The sequence below is a fragment of the Balaenoptera borealis genome, assembly GCF_965194805.1.
Source record: "Balaenoptera borealis genome assembly, chromosome: 1".
Taxonomy (NCBI): Eukaryota; Metazoa; Chordata; class Mammalia; order Artiodactyla; family Balaenopteridae; genus Balaenoptera; species Balaenoptera borealis.
Genome location: NC_138860.1, coordinates 23,284,716 through 23,306,564, shown reverse-complemented (window position 1 = coordinate 23,306,564; position 21,849 = coordinate 23,284,716).

Below are 21,849 nucleotides of genomic sequence, written 5' to 3'. Positions count from 1 at the left end.
TTATGTTGTCTCTAGATAATTTTTGAGGCTCAGTAGGTTTTTTAATTTTTTTATTTTTTTTTAAAGACTGATTGATTGCTATGTTGGGTCTTCGTTTCTGCGCGAGGGCTTTCTCTAGTTGTGGCAAGTGGGGGCCACTCTTCATCGCAGTGCGCGGGCCTCTCACCGTCACGGCCTCTCCTGTTGCGGAGCACAGGCTCCAGACGCGCAGGCTCAGCAGTTGTGGCTCACGAGCCTAATTGCTCCGCGGCATGTGGGATCTTCCCAGACCAGGGCTCGAACCCGTGTCCCCTGCATCGGCAGGCAGATTCTCAACCACTGCGCCACCAGGGAAGCCCGAGGCTCAGTAGGTTTGTATATCTGTTCATAATACTTTAAAAGTGAAACCTTCAAATTTTCAAAAAGTCTAAAATTGATTAGAAAAGAAAAAATATTACTAGAGTAAATTTAGGAGGGTTAGGAATATGCAGCATCAACTTAAATGGGAGGTCTAGGATATCTCCCTTGTTGATACCAATGGTGAATTCACAGAGAAGCAAATTTGAATCAGTAAGGAGATACAATTGAAAGCTCCTAGTGTTATGAACTATGTAAATTTATCTCTTTCTAAAGAGTTTTTGGTTTTTTTTAAAGTAACAGTCCCTGTGAGAGGGTAAATAAATGATTGTCATAATGACTTAGGATGTTGAAAGAATTACTGCCACATTTATTGGTTAGTTTTGTTAAATCTGATGAAACCAATATATCTGAAGGTCAAGAAAGGAAAAAAACGGACTTTTCTGTTATTATAGATTCATCTGTTGCACATGAACTCTCTAAGCTGAAATGTTAGTATCAATTAAGGCATGTAGTAGGCTTCAAATACTTGCTGATTAATTTAACATGAAGAGTAAATAAAGCTGAATCCTCAATTTTAAGTGTTTGAGCCAAAAGGTCACAGTCACTGAGATGTACCCCACTTCTGTGAAGCATGTTGTATACTTGGAGAAGTTGAGCAGAGAGCAGAGCCCCTGGAAGCTTCTGGTATAGGGCTGTGGGATTCCTCGGTAGAGGGAAGAAATCAGGGCCTCAGGGAGGCAGCTGAGGGTAGGGAGGACATATGCACCATCTAAAGACTGTTCTTTTCCATCACTTTTCATATAACTCTAACTGAAAACTCAAATACGACCTTTTCTCAACTGTTCTGAGAGAAGACAGCTTTCATTTTAATAAAACTTATTAGAAAAGCTTATATATTTCATTAGAGGACTAAGTTTGCATTTATTCCGTAAGTGTAAAACTCTGTATACAAATCACAGCCTCATAGTTTATCATGTTTAAATTTGATTTAACTTTTTTCCCCTTTGGCTCCAAGAATGATTTCTTTAGCAATAGATAACAGAATTTTTAAAATATATAAAAAAGAAATTGCTAATGTAGGTAGTGAATAACGTTAGATGGGTGCATTTGGTTTTTAGTTAATGGTTGTTCTTCCAAGAAGACTTAGAATATATTAAAAAGCATGCAGTTAGTTGGTCCTTTGAATTACACAGGAAATGGCATTTAGAAAATTTACATTGAAGAAATGTATATTGATAGGTGTTTACATTGAAGGATATTTAATTCTCCGTCAGGTCCCAAAGTTTCCATTCAAATCTATAGAAAATGAGAAAATAGGTTCTTGGCTTACACTTAAAATACAAGCTGTTTTAATCATACAAAAGAAACTGCCACAGAAGGCTTTTTAAGATTATGGTTCATTCATGCCCTTAGTCAACGTCCATGGAACCTTAGCCTGAGTCCCTTTTTTAAAGATTAAAGGCATTTTTAGGGCCGTTTTTCAATTTGCTTCATTTAAATTTTAGGTGAGAAATACCGATTTGAAATTTTTATTGTTGTGAACCACGTTGAACTCGGGTGTAAACTCGGTTTGTTCTGCCTGCCGTGGCATTGGGTGTTTTAAATGTTCGGAGTTTCCCTAGATGCTCGTATCCTCAAGTCCGAGGTTTGTCCGTTCTTGGTGGTGGACTGACTTAGCGCTGTCACCCAGGCCCCGTGTGTCCTCGGATGCTGCCAAGCTGCCCGGCGGTGGTGGTTGGGCAAGTGGAAGCTGGGCGTGATGAACTTACATGTAGACCCAAGTTAGTTCTGCGCCTTGAAGGGTTGGTGGTAGGCCCTGACTTTGTCACTAAAATGTCCAAAGGGAGAAATCATTTCCCCCTGAGAAAAGTATTGGGAGGATTTAGATACTCAGAAGAGAGGCGTATTAAAATCTGGCTTCATTTTCTTTTCTGCCTACTTATTACCAAGGGGAATGAATGGGAGTTTCAGGCCTGAGCCAAGGAGTTTACAGTTTGGTTTCCTTACCATAGACACTTCATCATTATAGGTTTCAGTTGCTGAAATTGAATTCTAGGGGGTAGTATTTGGTCCTCACATAAAATAGCCTTGTTTCTAAAAGTAAACATCGTTAAAAGATTCTTACTTTAACCCACTTCTTTGCCCCTTTCTTAGGCTGGACACTTTGTGTTCCTCCCGCTTCGCCGTCTCACTCCTCCCTTTGTATGTGGGAAGTGGACCGGTCATTGGCCTGGGCTCCAGCCGGCTTGACCAGCTGTCGGGCTGCAGGCTAGTCCATGTGGTCTCCAGGCCGTGTCTCTGAGGTTGCCCCTCCCTTTAACACTTAGCTCTGTGTGTCATCATCCAGTGTGTACTCTGCAGCCACTGGTTTGCTTTATTTCTTCCTTTTTTTAATTTTTTTTATTTTTTTATTTTTGGCTGCGTTGGGTCTTCGTTGCTGCGCGTGGGCTTTCTCTAGTTGTGGCGAGCGGGGGCTACTCTTCGTTGCGGTGCGCAGGCTTCTCATTGCGGTGGCTTCTCTTGTTGCGGAGCACAGGCTCTAGGTGCACGGGCTTCAGTAGTTGTGGCACGTGGGCTCAGGAGTTGTGGCTCACAGGCTCTAGAGCGCAGGCTCAGTAGTTGTGGCCCACGGGCTTAGTTTCTCCGCGGCATGTGGGATCTTCCAGGACCAGGGCTCGAACCCGTGTCCCCTGCATTGGCAGGCGGATTCTTAACCACTGCGCCACCAGGGAAGCCCTATTTCTTCCTTTTTGATCCAAGAGAAGGAGAAAAGGGCCTGAGTTTTGCTCTCTGATCCTAAGTGCCGCTTTTAATTGTTTCAAAATCTTAGACCCTATTCACTGGAAGACATGCATCCTAGGTGTGAACAGTAAGGTAAAATCGATGAAATGATGATTTTGCAGTCGTGCCGCATGCAGTGTCAGTGCTATGTTAACTGCTGCCCCAGGGCCCTCTGCTCGCTCGTGAGATTTCACGGATCGGGTTACAGGTGTCTGCGTTCTCCCGGCCACGGCCTCAGCCTGGAAGCACAGGCATCCATCCATTCCCACAGACCAAGAGTGATACCGTGTGGGATCATGTGAGACGTGAAACCGTGCTCCGGTTATGATTAGATCAGTGACAAAGCCCTCTTGACTCTTTTTCTGGCCCAGTAGCTTTTTTTTAAGTAAACACTGCAGAGCTGGATGGAGTGAAGCAGCCCTTCTTTGTTTCTTGGGGAGGAATGCACTTCAGCAGCTCTCGTATCCCCTGAGCCTGCTGTACCGTTGTTGCTTCTATCACTGTCATCCACGGGAGGCATACTGCCCTCCCCTCCCCTCTCTGCCCTTCTTCTTATATACGAGTGTACAAGCTGTCATTCCTTCCCAGGTCCTTGTTGTTAATCCAAAAGACTAACGGCAGTTTCTTGGCCAACGAGGTGACTCTCCCGCACCATTTGGGTGAATGTTGTTCTTAGTCTTTGCTTGATCTTAAGGAGAAGATAATTGGCACAAAGTCAGAGGTTGAATGGGAAGGTTTGGGATTAGAAAAGATGAGTCCTGTTTTGCAGATGTTCTTTTACTTCTGTTCTTGGTGGGCATGTGTGTGTTTTGGAATTCACTTTTTTTTAGCAGTAAGACACGCTTTTCATAATGTGTGTTTTTTTCATTTTGGGAAAAATGAAGGGTTTCTAACAAAAGTGAATGAGCTAGAAAGAAGATTCTATCTTGAGACATCTGTAGTTGGTGCAAAATATTCAGAACTCAATTACAGTATTTACACATTTTCATAGACATTCTTTTTTTGGTTTGCTTGATAAGACTGAACGAGGAAGCATCCCTGCAGTCTGTAGTTATAGCAGCATTGCAAGTCTGGTCTGTAGCTGGGGTAGAGAGAGTGGGTGAGTTAGGGTTAGTCCCATCTGTGCTTGAGTGGAGTGGGACTTCAGGCAGAGGTCGATCCAGGTAAGTTCCAGTTCAGAGCTTTCTGTTGCCTTGCCTGTGGGAGGAGTTTTCAAAACATTTTACTTGAACTGAACGAAAATCAGCTCCATTGTGCTTTCTGCTGACCTCTGGGGAGTTGGGATGACCATATGAGTGAATGACAGGAAGGCTTTTTTGGTGCTTTTTATCTTACTTTTGAGAAGTGGGAGAGTCAGGGATGAACCTTTCTGGTTGGAGAGCAACATACACCGTTTCCATTATGAGATTTAGAATGTTAAATACATTCTCCTTTTCAGACCTACCTAGTTGATAGGCCAACAGCATCCTGTAGAATAGCCCAGTTGGTAAAATTTAAAGGTGAATTTCTTGTGGTCCAAATGGGTTAGTCCCCCATGTTATCCTGCTTTGCTACATAATTTTAAAACTAGAAATGTGCATTTATGTCCTTAAAGATTATGCAGAGCGATTTTCTTTGCTAAGGATGTGAGTACATGCAGCCCATGAATCTAGGGCTTTATAATCTGGGAGTGAGCCTCTTAAGGCAGTATGGACTGAAATAACACTTTAAAAGTTAAGGTTGACTTAAACATATCCAAGGCCATATTTGAATTGGAATTAGAAATTATTTAATGTGTATACAGAACCTCGTGTATCTTATCTCATGGAATTTCTGAGTTACTGGCCTTGCTGAATTTCAGGAGTAAAAGAAACTGGTAGCAACTTGTTTTCAAGCAACAAATTGTAAATTGCTGCTTGACTCAAAAATCATTTGTAAATCCAAATAAAGGGGGATCTTATTGTCGGGAAACATTACCTTCCAAGTTTGGAGCCTACCTTTAAGAAAGGGAAGTGGAGGAGAGGGTGAGACATGAAACCAAAATGGTTGGCAGGGTAGGTGGGATTAGACGGCACCAGGGTTTCGCACCAAAGTTTCAAATATGAATAAATAAAAAGGAGGACCACTTGCAAGACAACTTAGGAAGGACTTGCCAGAAAGTAGCAGCTCCTGCTGCACAACAGTGCCTTCAAAATGATTCTCTGTGTGAACTGCATGCAATTTCATGTAACCATAAAGTGTAACCTGTATGTGCATGACATGTGTCTAGAATGTGTAAAGTTAAGTTCAGCAGAAAAGGGGCGTAGCCCTGTCACTGATGGGTCAGCGAGCCCGCTGAAGTCCTTGGACTTGACGTGACCTCTTAGGTCTGCAGCATCAGAGCCCTGTGTTTGCATTAAGCAATCGTATTGAAATCGGATCCATTTCTTCCTTTGTACTTTCTTTCCTACTTTGCAGCTTTGCTGGTTTTAACTGTTTCACTCTTCTGCTTCTTGGTATCCTTTCTTGTTTTGAAATAAAAAGATGAAATACTTACGTCAAAGAAGACTTGTTTTTATTTTACCAGTGCTCTTCATTTATCAAAAATATATGATGTGAAAAAGAGTGTTCCGCTTTCTTGGTTGTGATTCTGACCTCCAAATATGCTCAATTCTAAAAGCTTGAAGAGCTTTTTCTGGGCCTCCTTCTGCATTTCAACCCGTCACTAAGGAGGGTGTCAAGCGATCTGCTTTCATCCCTGAATGCTGCTGCTTTTCACTTCTGTCTAGTGGGGTCCACAGAAAACGGTGCCGTCCTCACTGGAGCCACCCGAGGCCGCTGCCCAGACTCAACGAGCAGCCTGACGGACGAATGAAGGGCTGCCTCTGGGCTACCAAATACCCTGTGCTTTTCAGTAGCAACTGTGTTGTGTCTGTAACCCAGGAGTAGTGCTACCACAAAATCACTGCATGCGGAGGCTGGGAGTGCTTTGGAGTTCTAGAGAATGGAGGGCACCTGAGACTGCACGTTCTTGTCTTGTGACCATCCCATTCTCCCTGCATTTCCTAGAGGCCGGTTACCTTTCAGCCAAGAATATCTGCGAGCCTGTGGTTTGTAAGGAGCTTGCTGGTACATTCATGTAGACTATGTGACCATTTAATGGCCTCACTTTAACTTCTGCATTTTTTTCCCCCATACTCTGAAGTCAGGAAAGCGGAAAGAAGGCTCTTCATAGCCTGAACTAGAGCAACTTGAGTGGTTTCCTTTTTCATTAGCCTCATTTCTAGCTGAATTTCTTTTCCTCTCCTCCCCTTTTCAAATATCTGAGAAGCCCCCGAGGTTCACGGGAAAGGAGTTGGGGAGGGTACACTGCGATGTCCGGCTTCCCTCGCTCCTGGAGACTGATGGTTTTCATCCCAGGCTCAATCCCATTATCTATAGTGAAGAGGTTATCCTCTAAGAGACTCTATGATAAAAAGATTTGCCAGGCTCCTCAGATCCAAGTGAGATGTTCTCTTGGAGCTTATTATCGTGAGGCGTGATATCCTAAAATGCTGCATTAGCAATTATATGCCAGCAAGAAGTGCAGAGGGGAAGGCAGCCCCTGGCAGGGTGGTCCAAGCATTGGGGTTTGGTGCTTCTGTTCTCTCAGCTGGAAAGTTAAGTGTCTGGGTTTTCCGACATCATTCCAGCTCAATCTTTGTGGGTTTTATACCCGGCTGCAGGCAGCTGAGGGTCCCCACAACAGATGGGCCAGTCTGACAGAGACATTCAGTATCACAGAACTGGAGACTGCCCCCCTGACTTTGCCGACAGTGGCAGACCGCTGGAGGTCGTGTAGGTCAAGTTCACGGCTCCTCCATGGACCAGGTGTAAAGAGCCACTATCCTGCCATTTCTCTCTGTTCACAGGGCCTGTCCTAGCAAAGGCTGAGAGATACTGTAACACTGAACTGATGTTAATTAACATTTGTAAAGCTACCCCGTGGGGAGGAGACATTGCAGATCTAGTCTTCAAAACTCTTTGATTTAAAAGGCACCTGGGATGTGACAGTGATTTCTATTATTCTTGGATGATTATGGCTATATATATATCATCACTCCCGACCCCCAGAACAAAAATTTGTATGGAAAGCCTGGACGCTGGCAATGCGATGCATAGTGCGGAGTTGTGCCTTTCCTGCCGCTGCTCCTGAGACTCAGTGGGGTTCTGGGACCCTGCAGACAGGCACTGTCAGCCCAGGAAAGGGCACCCGTCCCTGCAGTGGGGACTGACCCCCGAGGTGAGAGCAGAGGCCACCTCTCAGGAGCCGCCCAAGCCCGCACCAGGGCTCCCGTCAGGAGTCCCCGCAGCTAGCATTACCCCCCCCCCACCCATATTTTGCCTCTTTTTCTTTTTTTTAAAGGAAGTAAAACGCAGAAAAGTGCACTTACGTGTACAACTCACTACCTTGACGCCATAAATACACCCATTGGACCAGCACCCAGATCAGGAAATGACATTGCCATGACCCCAGAGCCCTCTCGCGTTCCCTTCCGTCCACACCCAGGAGAAACACTCTCCTGACTTCTAACCCCGTAGATCAGTTTTGGCTGTTTTTGTGCTTTATTTAAATATACTAGTGGGACTTGCCTAGTGGTCCAGTGGCTAAGACTCTGCGCTCTCAATGCAGGGGGCCCCAGTTCGATCCCTGGTCAGGGAACTAGATCCCACATGCTGCAACTAATAGTTCTCATGCTGCAACTAAAGATCCTGCATGCCACAACGAAGATCCAGCACAACCAACCAACCAACCAACCAAATAAATAAATAGGACCGGTGCCTTTTTCTTTTCTTTTTTTTCTTTTTTTTTTTTTTTTGGCTGCGTTAGGTCTTCGTTGCTGCGCGGGCTTTCTCTAGTTGCGGTGAGCAGGGGCTACTCTTCATTGCGGTGATGGGCTTCTCATTGCTGTGGCTTCTCTTGTTGCGGAGCACGGGCTCTAGGCGCGTGGGCTTCAGTAGTTGTGGCTCGCAGCCTCTAGAGCGCAGGCTCAGTAGTTGTGGCACACAGGCTTAGTTGCTCCGCGGCATGTGGGATCTTCCCGGACCAAGGCTCGAACCCATGTCACCTGCATTGGCAGGTGGATTCTTAACCACTGCACCACCAGGGGAGTCCCATGGACTGGTGCATTTTCTGTGTCTCAATACTGTAGGTGAGTTTCATTTATAATGTGTGTGGTGGTTGGTCGTCCATTCTTACTGTGATAGAACAGCTCCCAGCTCGGGACCACCGGGGCTAGCAGTGCCATGAAGGTCCATCCCAGTATGTGTCTTTGGTGCCCATAGGCATGTGCTTTTCGTGGGCATGTACCTGGGTCATAGCCCATGCCTGTGTCCAACTTTAGCAGATACTGATCCACTTTTCAAGACACTCGTGACAGTGACGGAGTCACTGCTACACTTGCGGGCATGTCCACTGGAAGGGCCAGTGCACCTCCGTTCCATCATGCTCCCCTCTGTGAACAGCCCACCATCCACAGGGAAGGTCAAGTGGAAGAACCAAGCCTGCCTCCGTGAGATTCCCTAACTGGAGTCTGATCCTGTGCCCCTGAAACATGGAATTAAGGACTTTCTCACACAAATTCCTCGCCCTCTTACTCACCAAGAACACAATTCATGTCTACACTTATTGTGAGGAATTTGCTCAGAATTGTTTGTACTCAATGAAATTGTTTTTAAAATTTATTTCATTTAAAATGTCCACCTAACAAAGCACAGACTGATGGAGCAGTTGTTTGTGACCTGCAGATTACAGAAATGTCCCTCAGGGCAAAGGAAGTGAGGTACACGCCGAGCAGCCTAGAAAGTAGCTGCCTTTTGTTCTGTTTTTGTTTTTTGCTTTTTCCTAAAAAACGCTGCGTCTAGGGGGAGTTCACATGCTTCGTTATGGCATGGGAATTTGCTTGATTTGAGGAAGTAATCCCACCCGCTGTGCGGTAACCCAAAGATTTAGGGCCTGAAGCGGATGTTAAGATACAAATCTCTAGTGTTAAGTTCCAAAAATTTTTGCCCGTATAGTGAATTATTATTTTTTAACTGGGAGCTATTCAAAGTCCGAAACTCCTTTCCTCTCCTAAATTTTCAAAAAAGGGAAAGACTTTTTCCCCTTAATATCATCCGAGAAAATATCAAATTCTCTTGTTAATATTGAGATACGTTGGTCAACAAGGTCCAGAAGGTTCAGATTTGGGCAGCAGATGGACCCAGAAGTGGGATTTTTTTCTTTGTAGATCCCTTGTTTTACCAACCACTTCATGGCAGAGCATCTCAGATGCTGCTTGCCACCTGGTGATTCGAGCAAAGGATACAGAGAGCTATTCAGAATGCCTCCAAGTTAACAAAAGGCCAAGAAGAGTTGATGTTCTGGATTTTCGGGCATTTTTTTCTGAAATCCTCATGGATTAATTGAGCAGGAATGGATGTTGAACAGCAGGGATAGGATTGGGTCTATAAACTCAAAAATCATGATTTCCAAGAGGGGTATGCCAAAGGGCTTAAGATCCAAGAAATCTGTCTGTTAGAGTTTAGAACTGGGGGTTACCAGCCCTGCCAGACGGTGACGGCTCCACAAGGCAGCTTGTCATTGGTGGAGCCAGTGCCTTCCAGCAAGCTCCATCTCAGACCTCAGAGGGAGCTGTAAGGGGTGGGGGGTGGGGGGGATGTACTTGGAATTCAGCCAGGAATCAGGTACAATTAGTTTGTAAATAACGTGAATAAGCTTGAAAAGATCATTTTTCCCAAGATGGCTCAGTTTAAAGTTCTCTCTTCACAATAAACTCCATCACAAATACAAAAGAGCCTCAACACCCAAATAAGAATGGAATGATATAAGTCACAGGGCCAAATTTCGGGAGGTGGCTGACTCTGGATGCTTTTTACCCTTTCTTCTCTAGAAGTGTAAGGTGAGGAAGGGGGAGAATCGTGTATTACTTGCCTCTAAAGCGTGGCCCCTACCCTTGCGTGGGGTAGGGGGAGGAGATCTGCGAACTATTTGGGCTGAAGTTAGTTTACAAAACCAAAGTCACAATGCATGGGTAACAAGTTGTACATAATGACACAGACACAAATGAAGAAATAATACATGCTGCCTGGGGTTGATGGGAAAGTCCATTTGCCGCACATCCAGATGGGCTTCAAGGAGCAAGTGTTGCCAGGTGACAGTGGGGAAAGGGTTTCCAGCAGAGCGATCAGCGGGGCTTGGGGGTGAGTGCAGGCCTGCTCTGCAGGCTGGGTGGGATTGGAGGTGAGAGATGGGCGTGGTGGGAGGTGGAGTCTCAGGGGTGGGAAAAAACTGGAGATATTGGGCACTTGCCCTTTGAAATCCCAGCACGTGCCACACCAGACTCCGTGGTTTCTGGAGAGGTTCAGAGGTCCTCATGAGAGAGAGAGAGAGAGAGAGATTGATTCTGATTTTAAAAAAGAAGAAAAAGGCCTTAAGGTTCTAGGACTGTGTGAAGTTTGCAGAAGATATAAAACTGTGTGACACAGTCCCTGTTCGCGGAGCCCACAGTGGTACCTGGGTTTACATTCTTCTACATGTTTAGACCCTCTGTGGAAAATATAACCATTTAAAATGCCTTCTATCTGAACAGACTGGTGGTTCCAAGGGGCAGGGGTTTGGGGAGGGATGGAGTGGGAGGCTGGGGTTAGCTGATGGAAGCTTTTATATATAAAATGGATAAACAACAAGGTCCTACTGTATAGCACAGAGAACTATATTCAGTACCCTATGATAAGCCATAATGGAAAAGAATATGAAAAAAGAATGTATATATATGTATATATATATATATATATATATATATATAACTGAAACACTTTGCTGTACAGCAGAAATTAGCACAACATTGTAAATCAACTATACTTCAATTTTTTTTTTATAAATTTATTTATTTATTTATATTTCATTTTTGGCTGCTTTGGGTCTTTGCTGCTGCACACGTGCTTTCTCTAGTTGCGGTGAGCAGGGGCTACTCTTCGTTGTGGCGCGCGGGCTTCTCATTGCAGTGGCTTCCCTTGTTGCAGAGCACAGGCTCTAGGCACGCAGGCTTCAGTAGTTGTGGCACGCGGGCTCAGTAGTTGTGGCTCGCGGGCTCTAGAGCGCAGGCTCAGTAGTTGTGGTGCACGGGCTTAGCTGCTCCACGGCATGTGGGATCTTCCCAGACCAGGGCTCGAACCCTTGTCCCCTGCATTGGCAGGCGGATTCTTAACCACTGCGCCGCCAGGGAAGTCCCTATACTTCAATTTTAAAAATATCAAAAACTAAACTAAACGAAAATGCCTTCTATCTAAATTGTTTTAAGTGTTCAGAGGAGAAGTAAAGAGTATTGGTCCCTTCAGGAAACAAGATGCCTCTCATCTCCTGGACGAGTATTGCTGTGGTGATGTGAGTATTGCTGTGGTGATGTGAGTATTGCTGTGGTGATGTGAGTACTGCTGTGGTGATGTGAGTATTGCTGTGGTGATGTGAGTATTGCTGTGGTGATGTGAGTACTGCTGTGGTGATGTGAGTATTGCTGTGGTGATGTGAGTGAGTATTGCTGTGGTGATGTGAGTGAGTATTGCTGTGGTGATGTGAGTGAGTATTGCTGTTGTGATGTGAGTGTTGCTGTGGTGATGTGAGTGTTGCTGTGGTGATGTGAGTGTTGCTGTGGTGATGTGAGTATTGCTGTGGTGATGTGAGTATTGCTGTGGTGATGTGGGCGTTGCTTGGATTCCCGCATATGCTGCCAGGCCATCGGGTGAAGTGACCTGTGATACAGGAAAGAGTAAGTCCATTGGTCTAGCGCTTTCCTGAGTCTGTGTTATGAGAGCGTTAGTGGGAGACATTCGAGCCAGGGGTCACTGGGTGTTGTCGGGATGCCTGCGCTAACCTGACAGGATGCTTCCAGCCATAAGTAAGCTAACAGCCACCTTAAAAGCAGCTTAAATAACAGGAGTTTCGTTGGTGTATGTTGGTGAGGGAGGGATGCACACCCAGGGGTGTGGGGACGGCTGAACACACCACGCCCGACCCTGGACAGAGGAGTTTGGCATCGGTTATGGGTCACCTGTACGCACTGCTCAGGGGAGGACGCCGCACACCACGCACGCTGCAGGGGGCTGCAGTCAGGAGCAGAGAGAACAGCGGGGGCTGGGGGAGTGGTTAGTGATCCCGTAGCGTGAGGAGTCCCACGGTTCGCGCAGCGGGATGTGACTGGCAGGGAAGTGACACCTGCCACTCGGGCACCAGCAGGGTGCTGGGCAGGGGAAACTCCTTATGCGCACGAGACACCCTCACCGCACGCAGCTGGTTCCCGAGGACAGACTCTAGAGAGGAAATGTTGACTCAACAGATTTGCTCATGTACAGTATTCCTCCATATGCTCGAAGGACTTGTCTTTGCCAATGTAGGAGGAGAGAATATCGTGTTGCTCTTTTGATTAGGATATTGCATTAGTTAGAGCTCTCCAGAGAAATAGCGCCAATAGGATCTGTGTATATTCACATATATATCATAAGGAATATCATATAGCATATCTATATATGCATGTGGAATTGCTTATGTGATTACAGAAGCTGCCAAGTCTCCAAATCTGCACTCAACAGGCTGGAGACCCATGCCTGTTGTACAGTAGTTCCCCCTTATCTGTGGTTTCACTTTCCACGACTTCAGTTACCTATGATCAAGTGGGGTCCAAAAATATTAAATGGAAAATTCCAGAAATAAACAATTCATAAGTTGTGAACTGCTCTGAGTAGTGTGATGAGATCTCGAGACTTCCCGCTCTGTCCCTCTTGGGAGGCCCAACCGTCAACATCGTCTGCCTCTGTTACTCAACCATTTGACATCATCATGGTTCAATGATCCAAGATCACCCAAAGCAGATGGTATCAGAAGGTCAGTGGTAGCCTAACGCTACGTCACAATGCCAACGTCATTCACCTCACTCCTTCTCATCAGGCAGGCTTTTTATCATCTCACATCATTGCAAGAAGGGTGAGTACAGTACAATAAGATATTTTGAGAGAGAGAGTCCACATTTACTTAACTTTTATTACAATGTATTTTTATAATTGTATTTTTTTTTTGGCCACGCCGAGTGGCTTGCGGGGATCTTAGTTCCCTGATCAGGGATTGAACCTGTGCCCTCAGCAGTGAAAATGTGGAGTCCTAACCACTGGACTGTCAGGGAATTCCCTATAATTTTTCTATTTTATTATTAGTTATAGCTGTTAATCTCTTACTCTGCCTAATTTATAAACTAAACTTTATCACAGGTATGTATGTAGAGGAAAAAACATAGTTATAAACACGGTTCGTTGGTACGACCTGCAGTTTCAGGCATCCACTGGACACCTTGGAACAAATCCCCAGTGGATACGGCAGGATACTGTCATTCTGGCCTGAAAGCAGGCAGGCTCCAGACCCAGGAAGGGCTGATGATGCAGGTCAATTATGAAGACAGGAAAAAGCTGATGTCCCAGCTCGAGAGCAGTCAGGCAGGAGCTCCCTCTTACCCTGCGGGCCTCAGCCTTTTTGTTCTATTGAGGCCATCAACTGATTGAGTCAGGACCACCCACATTGGGGAGGGCAATCTGCTTTACTCAGTCTACTGATTCAAATGTTAATCTCATTCAAAAACACCCTCACAGACACACCCAGAATAACATTTGACCACATGTCTGGGCACCCCATAACCCAGTCAACTCCAACATATAAAATTAACCATCATAGATATGTCCTCTTGATCTTCCCTTGGCTGCCAAAGACCTAGCAGACACTCTGGAAACAGGACTTTTCTCCACTTAGGCCAGATCCAAATGCTTCCTCCTACGCTAAGAGTAAGGGAAACTTTATGCCCTTTCCCACCTGTGACCAGAAAGAGGTTTTGCCCCCATTTCATTGCCAATGGGAAGAAGTTGAATGCAAAGATCTGCTTCTGTATTCCATTTGTTATTCCCCAGATCCTTCTAATTTACCGACCTGGGCCAGCCTGTCCTGGTGACCCCTGGGGGTGCTCCACCAAGGAGACCCTGTCCCGGGAGTCTGTAGGCTCCTGGGGGGGACAGGGGGCATTGGTGAAAGGGGGACAACACGTAAACACAGTGAATGCACCCCATGCAGTGTGGAGGGATATAAGGGGGGTGGTCAGCGGGAGGGTGTGACCACCTGGGGCCACTGCAGGCCTTAGGCGCAGGTGACGGCAGGAGGCTGTTGGAGCAGAGTTAGACTCAGCCCTATAATATTCTTGGATGTGGTGGGGCTTACGGGGGTGGGGGTGGGGTATTGTGCGTCTCTGTGTAGTGTTATTTCCATTCTTTCAAAGGCTTTGCATCACTCCCCGTTACACCACCCGCACCATTCCCATCAGACCCTCGCTCCCCTTCACACCTGCTCACCGGCCACAGCATCCGCGGTTTGGGTCCGCATCCGGGTGAGAGCGGTTGCAGCGAACTACTGAGAGTCTTGCAGGAAGACAAGGTGAGGCGCGGGGATGGAGCTGTCAGGCCTGCCGGGGTCTTCCTGGCCCGTGGAGCTGGGTAGCGGCGCTCGGGCGACCCCTGGCGATCGCTTCGACAGTGACCCCCCCCCCATAGTCCACAGCGGGTGTGTAGCGCCCCCTGCCGGCCAACAGCCGTTATTTTATTTTCCTCGAATTTTGCCTTGGGATTGGGAAGTGCTGTTACTATTCCCATTTTACAGTTACGAAAAGTGAGAAACAGAGAAATTAAGTAATTTATCCAAAGTGAGACTGACTGAGAAGGGATGTGAATCCGGGCATTTTGAATGCAGCATCTGTGTTAAGACCAAGATAGCTAATATGACCTCAAGTTATGTCCACAAAAATGTGTGCACAGAGCCTTCCCCCGGGCCCAGCGAATCTGACCACTCCTGGGGGCTGCGTTCAGCCCTGGGTATCAGCGGCGAAGCGCAACACGGCCAGGTTAAATGGCCAGAATGGTGAGAGGACTCAAAGTCCAGTCATGTTCGGAAAGATGGAAAGAATGGGGCGTTTCAGCCCAGAGAAGGGACTTCTTAGGGAACACGGGGGGGCCTCCACACACCCGAAGGGCTGCGTGGGGAAGAGGGTCGGAGCGCGCCGGGGTTCCATGGTGGGGACCGTGGACAGGCCGATTTCTGCCCTCCAGAGCCTTCTGCCAGCCGGGCTGCCTCCAAAGGAAGGAAGTGCCCAGCGAGGTGGGCACGGCCGCTCACTGACCCTTGCCGGCTGGGGTGGAGGCATGTGGACAGACGTGAGGGGCCCGTCAGGGCGCTTACAGCTTCTTGGGGGATGCAGGGCAGTGGGCGTTAGCAAAAGGGCAGGAGGCCCGGCCAGCGCTGGGGAGGGCTGGAGGCTATCTGCTCTCCTCTATGGGGGTGGGGGGGTGGCTCACGAGGTCCGGGGGCTTCGGGGGTGGACGCACCGCAGGGCCGGGCTCCATCGGGGCGCAGGGCACGTCTTACTCGCCAGCCTCTGAGAGGCCGAGCTCCCTGAACCTGGGGCGGGGACGCTGCGCGGGGACCGTGGGGGCGGGTCATCCTGCCCCTCGCCAGGGGTGAACCCGAAGCACAGATGCTGCCCCGTGAAGTGGAAACTGAGGCAGAGGGTGTAGAAGAGGTGCTGCGGGTGAGGTTCTTCAGGAGGCCAGCACTGAGCCAGAGTTAGGGGCGCAAACGGTTTACAGGGGAGCAGCACCAGCGGAGAAAATGGGTAGGAAGAGCTGGCAAAGTGCCACTCGGATCTGCTACACCCGTCTCCGCAGCCCAGTGGATGCTGGGAGCCCATCAGAGGAGCCAGCGGAGGACGGAAATGGCCAGGCCCACGTGCCCTCACCTCGCTCCGTCACTGGCTGCAGGGGCTGAGAGGAAGGTGACCTTGACCTTGACTCAAAACCTGACCCTGTCCCCAGGGTAGCCATCAGCTCACCACCCTCCTTGCCACTCCTTCTGAGAGGCCCATCTGGGAGTCGCCTGACCCCAGCCAGTGGTGCAGGGTAGCGAGGGGGTGAGGAGGGTTGGTGGGGGTGCTGAAGCCAGGTCTGGCGCCCCATAACCCAGGGCTTCCCACTAGGGGCCACACCGCTACTGACCCAGCCTCCTCTGTGGGTCAGCCCCACCCAGAGAACTGTAGGTTCACTGCATGGCCCTCCCAGGTATCCAGTGAAGAGGGGTGGCCCCCCAACTCTCTGGACTCTCTGGACCCCCAGTAAAGACTGGGGTTGACTTCTTAAGGCAGTCCCATCCCTCACAACTCACCTCTGCAAAGGTGGCTTGAATAGGGGCCTAAGCACAGCGTGTGTTCCGTGTGACTGGCAGGCAAAGTTGGGAGTGGAAGTGGCCGGACAGGAAGGCCACCACCTTCTTCAGGGCGACAGTGTTGGACCCCAGCTTCTCACTCACTTCCAGCCCTGTCCTCCCCCCAGCCTGGCCAAGTGTGCTGGTCGCCTGCTGGCCCCGGGGTCTCTCTGCCCCCACTGGTGTCTGTCTACTCTTTCCTTTTATTCCAGCAATGATGGTGAGTCACAGCCTTGGGGCCCTGGGACCTCCCCTCAGGATGCCCAGCCCCTCCCACCAGGTGCAGAGCTCCGGATCCTCTCACCCTTCTGCTCTCATCCCCATTTTCCTCTGGCCCAGGGGTCCCCAGGCAGGTGCAAGGTGACAGTCACTCAAAACTGGCATTCATCTCCCTAATACACGATAAATAAGCCAAGCATTCTCCTGTGTTAGTTGATAAGGGCTGCTGTAACAAAACACCACAGTCTGGAGGGCTCAAAAGAAATTTATTTTTCACAGTTCTGGAGGCTGGAAGTCCAAGACCAAGGCTTTGGCAGATTCAGTGTTTGGTGAGGGACTGCTTCCTGGTTCATAGATGACCATCTTCTCACTGTGTCCTCACTCAGCAGAAGGAGTGATGGCGCTCTCTGGGGCCTCTTTTATAAGGGCACTAACCCCATTCATGAGGGCTCCATCCTCATGACTTAATCACCTCCCAAAGGCCCCACCTCCTCATACCATCACATTGGGGGTTAGGTTTCAACCCAGGGATTTTGAGGGGACATATTCAGTCCACAACAGCTCCATGTGATTCCTCACCCTTGAAACCCTGATGGGGTTGCTAGTGGTGGGAGTGGGCGTATCTTCCCCGATTCTTCACTCCAGCCTCTGAAAGTTTTGACCTCTCAAGGTAGAACTTTAGAACAACCCAGACAGTTAGAAAGTGTCCAGCTGGCTGCAAGGTGCAGAGATGGGCGAGGTCCTGGGGAGCAGCTGGGTAGGTGAGAACAGCCTGGCCTCCTCCCTGCCAGCTCCCTGATGCCAGCGCCTCCCCACTGGTAGCTCTGGTGAGGCCTATTAGTACCAGGCACCATCCACCTAGCCCAAAGCCAGGAAGGATTCTTGGGGCTGGAGGCTGCCCTGTCAGGTACTGAGGCTCCCAGTTTTACAGAGACACGGAGTCCCAGAGCACGGGGGTGAGAGTTGTCTGGGGTCACCCAGCATTGGATATCTGCTCCAGAACTGGGAGCAGATCAAATTGCCCACCACCACGTGGACTGCTTCCCAGCTTGCTGAATTATTTCCTTTCTCTGCTGCTTGGAGTAGGATGTTTATGTTTTATTGTAGAAGTGCTGACACTTATTGAACACCTACTGTGTACTAGCTGCTGTGCTGGGTGCTGGGAGCACGAAGAGAAATAAAACACAGTCCTTGCCACTGGTGAGTGTGTTGCCTCATTGAGGTTTGTCCTGAGAGCACAGACCAGCTCTGGACACCGGAAAGTCGATCTCCATGTTGCTTTATTTATGTGCCCAAAAGCCGTTTCCAACTCTGGCTGGTCTGAATTTCTTTCCTTCGGCTATAAGACCTGACAATCTTATTCTCGGCTCCCAGTGAACTGTTTGCAGCCACTGCCCAAGTTTCCCCAGCAAAACTGTTATACAAGCAGGCATGCTCCCCACGTGGAGGTTGGCCACCAGAGCTGAGACCCCAACCTGGGGGGCACCAAATGGCTTTCCTGAGCCAAGCCTGTTGCTCGGACAAAAGTTAAGGGATCCAAGAAGCCCAGGGTGACCTGAGGCTTCACCACAAACTTGTCCTTGTGGAGACCCCCACCTGGGTGGATAGAAGAATGGGAGGTGCCAGGGCAGAGAGGGTAGAGTCAGCCCCGGACTCCAAGACCGGCACCCTGCATTAGTTTGCCAGGGCTGCCGTAACCAAGTGCCACAGACTGGGGAGCTTAACCAGCTGAAATGTATCATTTCACAGCTCTGGAGGCTTAGAAGTCCAAGATCAAGGAGTCAGCAGGTGGGTTCCTTCTGAGGGCTGGGAGGGAGAATCTGTCCCAGGTCTCTCTCCTTGGCTTGTAGATGGCTGTCTTCTCCCTGTGTCTTCTTATGGTCTTCCTTCCGTACACGTCTGTGTCCAAATTTCGCCTCATAAGGACACCATAATAATCTCGTTACCTCTTGATTACCTCTGTAAAGACCCTATCTCCAAATAAGGTCACATTCTGGGGCATTGGGGGTTAGGACATCAACATACCAACTGGGGGCGGGGCACAATTCAACTCCTAACACCCCAACCACAAGTTGTCATGGTTACTGGTGTCAAGGTCAGGGAGCTCATTGTCTATTGCTGAGCCTGCCCTGTGGTGTCTGTTTCCTATGGCAGGGGCTCCCTGTCCCTTTGGGGCTCAGAGCAGGCCGCCCCAAGATGTATCGCAGTGGCATATTGATGATCTGAATTAAAGTTATTTGAGAAACAGCCAGTGGGGAAAAAAATGACATAGAAAAACACTCTGACTCCCCTCTTTCCCCCTGAAAGTGGTAAATAAATCTCCCATGTGAAGGTATCCTCTCTGTAGGGAAAGAATAGAAAGCATCCTTATCACCAGAGTCAGGGAATTCAAGGCTAAGAAAGCTGTATAAACAAACTTTGTTACTTCTTCATTAGTCTGCAGCCCCAAGCACTGCTGGCCCTTTGTTAAAGCTTCACAAATAATTATTTCTTGGTCTAAAAATGATATATAAACATCCTGATTTGGTCACTTTGGGAGTCCCATTTCTATAAGACCTCTGTGCATACAAATTAAATTGTTTTTCCTCCTGTTAATCTGTCTTGTGTCAATTTCATTATTAGAGCAACCAAAAGAACCCATAGGGGATGGGGGGAAATCTCCCCCTTCCTGACTCTTGCATGGAGCACTTACCTGAGTACAGTATACCCAGGCCTGTCTAGAGAGTCCATTGCAGTGTGTGATCACCTGGGGACTCAGGCAGAACACCTGAGCATTTGGGGCAGGAAGCAGGGCAAAGGAGGAGAATATGGGAGAAGAAAGCACTTAGGTTTAATTCCTAGCCTGGAAGTTCCTGCACACTCCTCTTCAGATATGCAGGACGGCCCCAGAAGAGGATTTGTCTTCTTTTTAGGGCAGGGCTGTGCAGGGGTGGCAGCTGCAGCCCTGTTTGCTGCTCCTGGAAACTTCAACTACCAAACGGCCCTCCTCTCAGGGGGTTGAGGGTGCAGAGTCCTCCTGCCTCAAGATTGCCCCATTTAGCAAATAAAAATACAGGATGCCCAGTTCAATTTCAGTTTTAGGTTCACAACAAATATTTTTTTAGTACAAGTATTTCCCAAACATTGCAAACAGGAGGTCAGGAAAGAACTCTCTGAGGGACATTCGGGAAGAGACCTGAATGACATGGAGGGAGAACTGTGCAGATCTGGGGGAATGGTAGAGGCAGAGCAGGCAAAGGTGTGGTTGAGGAATTGCACAAGGGCCGGTGTGGGATGTCTCAGATTTTAGTGCGAGCTGGTGAAGATGCAGATCCTGGGCCCTGCCTCTAATTTAGTAGGTGTAGGTAGGAACAGGGCTCACTTTTAAACAAGCCCTCCTGGAGTCTGACTCCCTCCCCACCCCCTCCTTGCATTTCCTGCACACAGTCCAGGGGGTTCAACTCAAGCTCTGGGGGTCGGAAGTGGGAAGCCCCCTCAGGGATCACCTGGTGCAAACCCCTCCTGCTCCCGGCGAAGGAACGGTTCCAGGGGTCTCTAAGGACCTCATCCACGGGGCTGAAGGGGAGAGCGTGGCTCTTCCGTGCCTGGTCGCACGCTCCCTGGTGACCAGAAAGCTCCTTATCCTTCTCTTCTCCAAGCGGGACGTCAATCGCGGGCCTGTGACCCTTCCCGAGAGGCCTGGCCCTCCAGCCCCCAGGGCCCCTGAGAGCCCCACGGGCCTCTCTGCCCGCACCTCCATTCAGGAGCCGCCTCGGCGAAGGGAAGCCAAGGGGTCAGAACTGCCCCCGCAGTGCCCCCCCATCACCTCCGGCCCCCGGAGGGCGGGGCGAGTCGCTTCTCCGCAGCCCCGCCCAGCCCTGGCCACACCCATCCTCTGTGGAAGGATGCGCGTCCCCGCCCCCCCTCCCCCCTAACCTTGAGAGAGAGAACCGAGACAGGAAATGAGCTCAGAAGCCCTAGCCACAGAAAGGGCGGCTCCCGCAGTCAAGCCCTGCAGGTGGATCCAAGTTCCCCAAGCGCGGAGACCTCACTGCGGCCCACCGCTCCTCTCCTGTAGCGTCAGGACCTGGAGAGCTTGAACACACCACTTGGTCGGAAAGCCTTGCACACAGTCTGTCTTTGCTGCACCAACGGGGCCAGCAGCACCCCCTGCGCTTGCCAAGGCTGAGGTGAGGAAAAAACACCCCCAAGACCCTGGACGGGCCTCAGCTCTCAGCAGCTGCAGTGGCTTCAGGCCCGTCACTCCGTTGCTGGGTCTCCGTTTCCTCAGGGAGTTGTGGTGAGATGAGAACACGTGTGAAGTGTCGGGTAAACTGGTGGATAACAATAACCCGTCCGCCTTCTTCCTGCCTGTCCTACCTTGTGCCTGTCAAGTTATTGGGAGGGGGCTAGCCAGGGGTAGAAGACGCATCTAGGGTGCTCATCCAGTTCATGATGACCCTTGTTTCTCTGGAGAATATGTCCCTCCATGTCCTGGCTGTGTGACCTTCAGCAAATGACTCAACTTCTCTGTGCCTCAATCAGACATTGGCTAAATGGGAGTAATATTATTAATACCTACCTCATGGAGTTGTCATGAGGATTAAACAATGCATGTAAAGGACTCCATTCTGTAAGTGCCTGGCACATAGTAAGTGCTCAACAGGAGTCAGCTCTGGGTATGCCCCACCCCTGGGGGAAAAGAAGCAGAGGCCAGCAAAGGGGCGTGGCTGATTCTTGTTGGCGTTCCAGTGCCGGGACACTGTTCTGTACCTCCATCTTTAGGTTCCCTCTGCTTCCTCATCCTCTTTCCAATGAATCACCTTTTTTGGGTAAAAGTTAGGATCTCTGTTACTCCCGACTGAACCTTAACACTGGAATGTAAAAGAAACAACACACATCATTTTTCCTAAACTAAATTAATCTCACCTCAAGCTTGTATCTCCCTGAGGGGGATCGTCCACTTTTTATTTCCGGAGAACCCCTCCCCCCAACTCCATGGGCTCATCAGGAGTCCCGAGGATTTCAGGGGAAGAGGAGCACGAGAAGGGGCCTGGGCCACAGTCCTGGGTGATCATCGCTGCCCCTCCTGTTCCTGAGCACTGCCTCCACCTCCGGAGGCTCCGAGATGTCCCCCACAGGGTCCTCCTGGGTGGCCGCGGGCACGCACAGGGATCCCCCTGCCCTGCTCATGAGACTGGGGAGCTCTGTGGACTTGTGCAGGGCACATGCCATGTCGCCTGGGCAGTCTGACC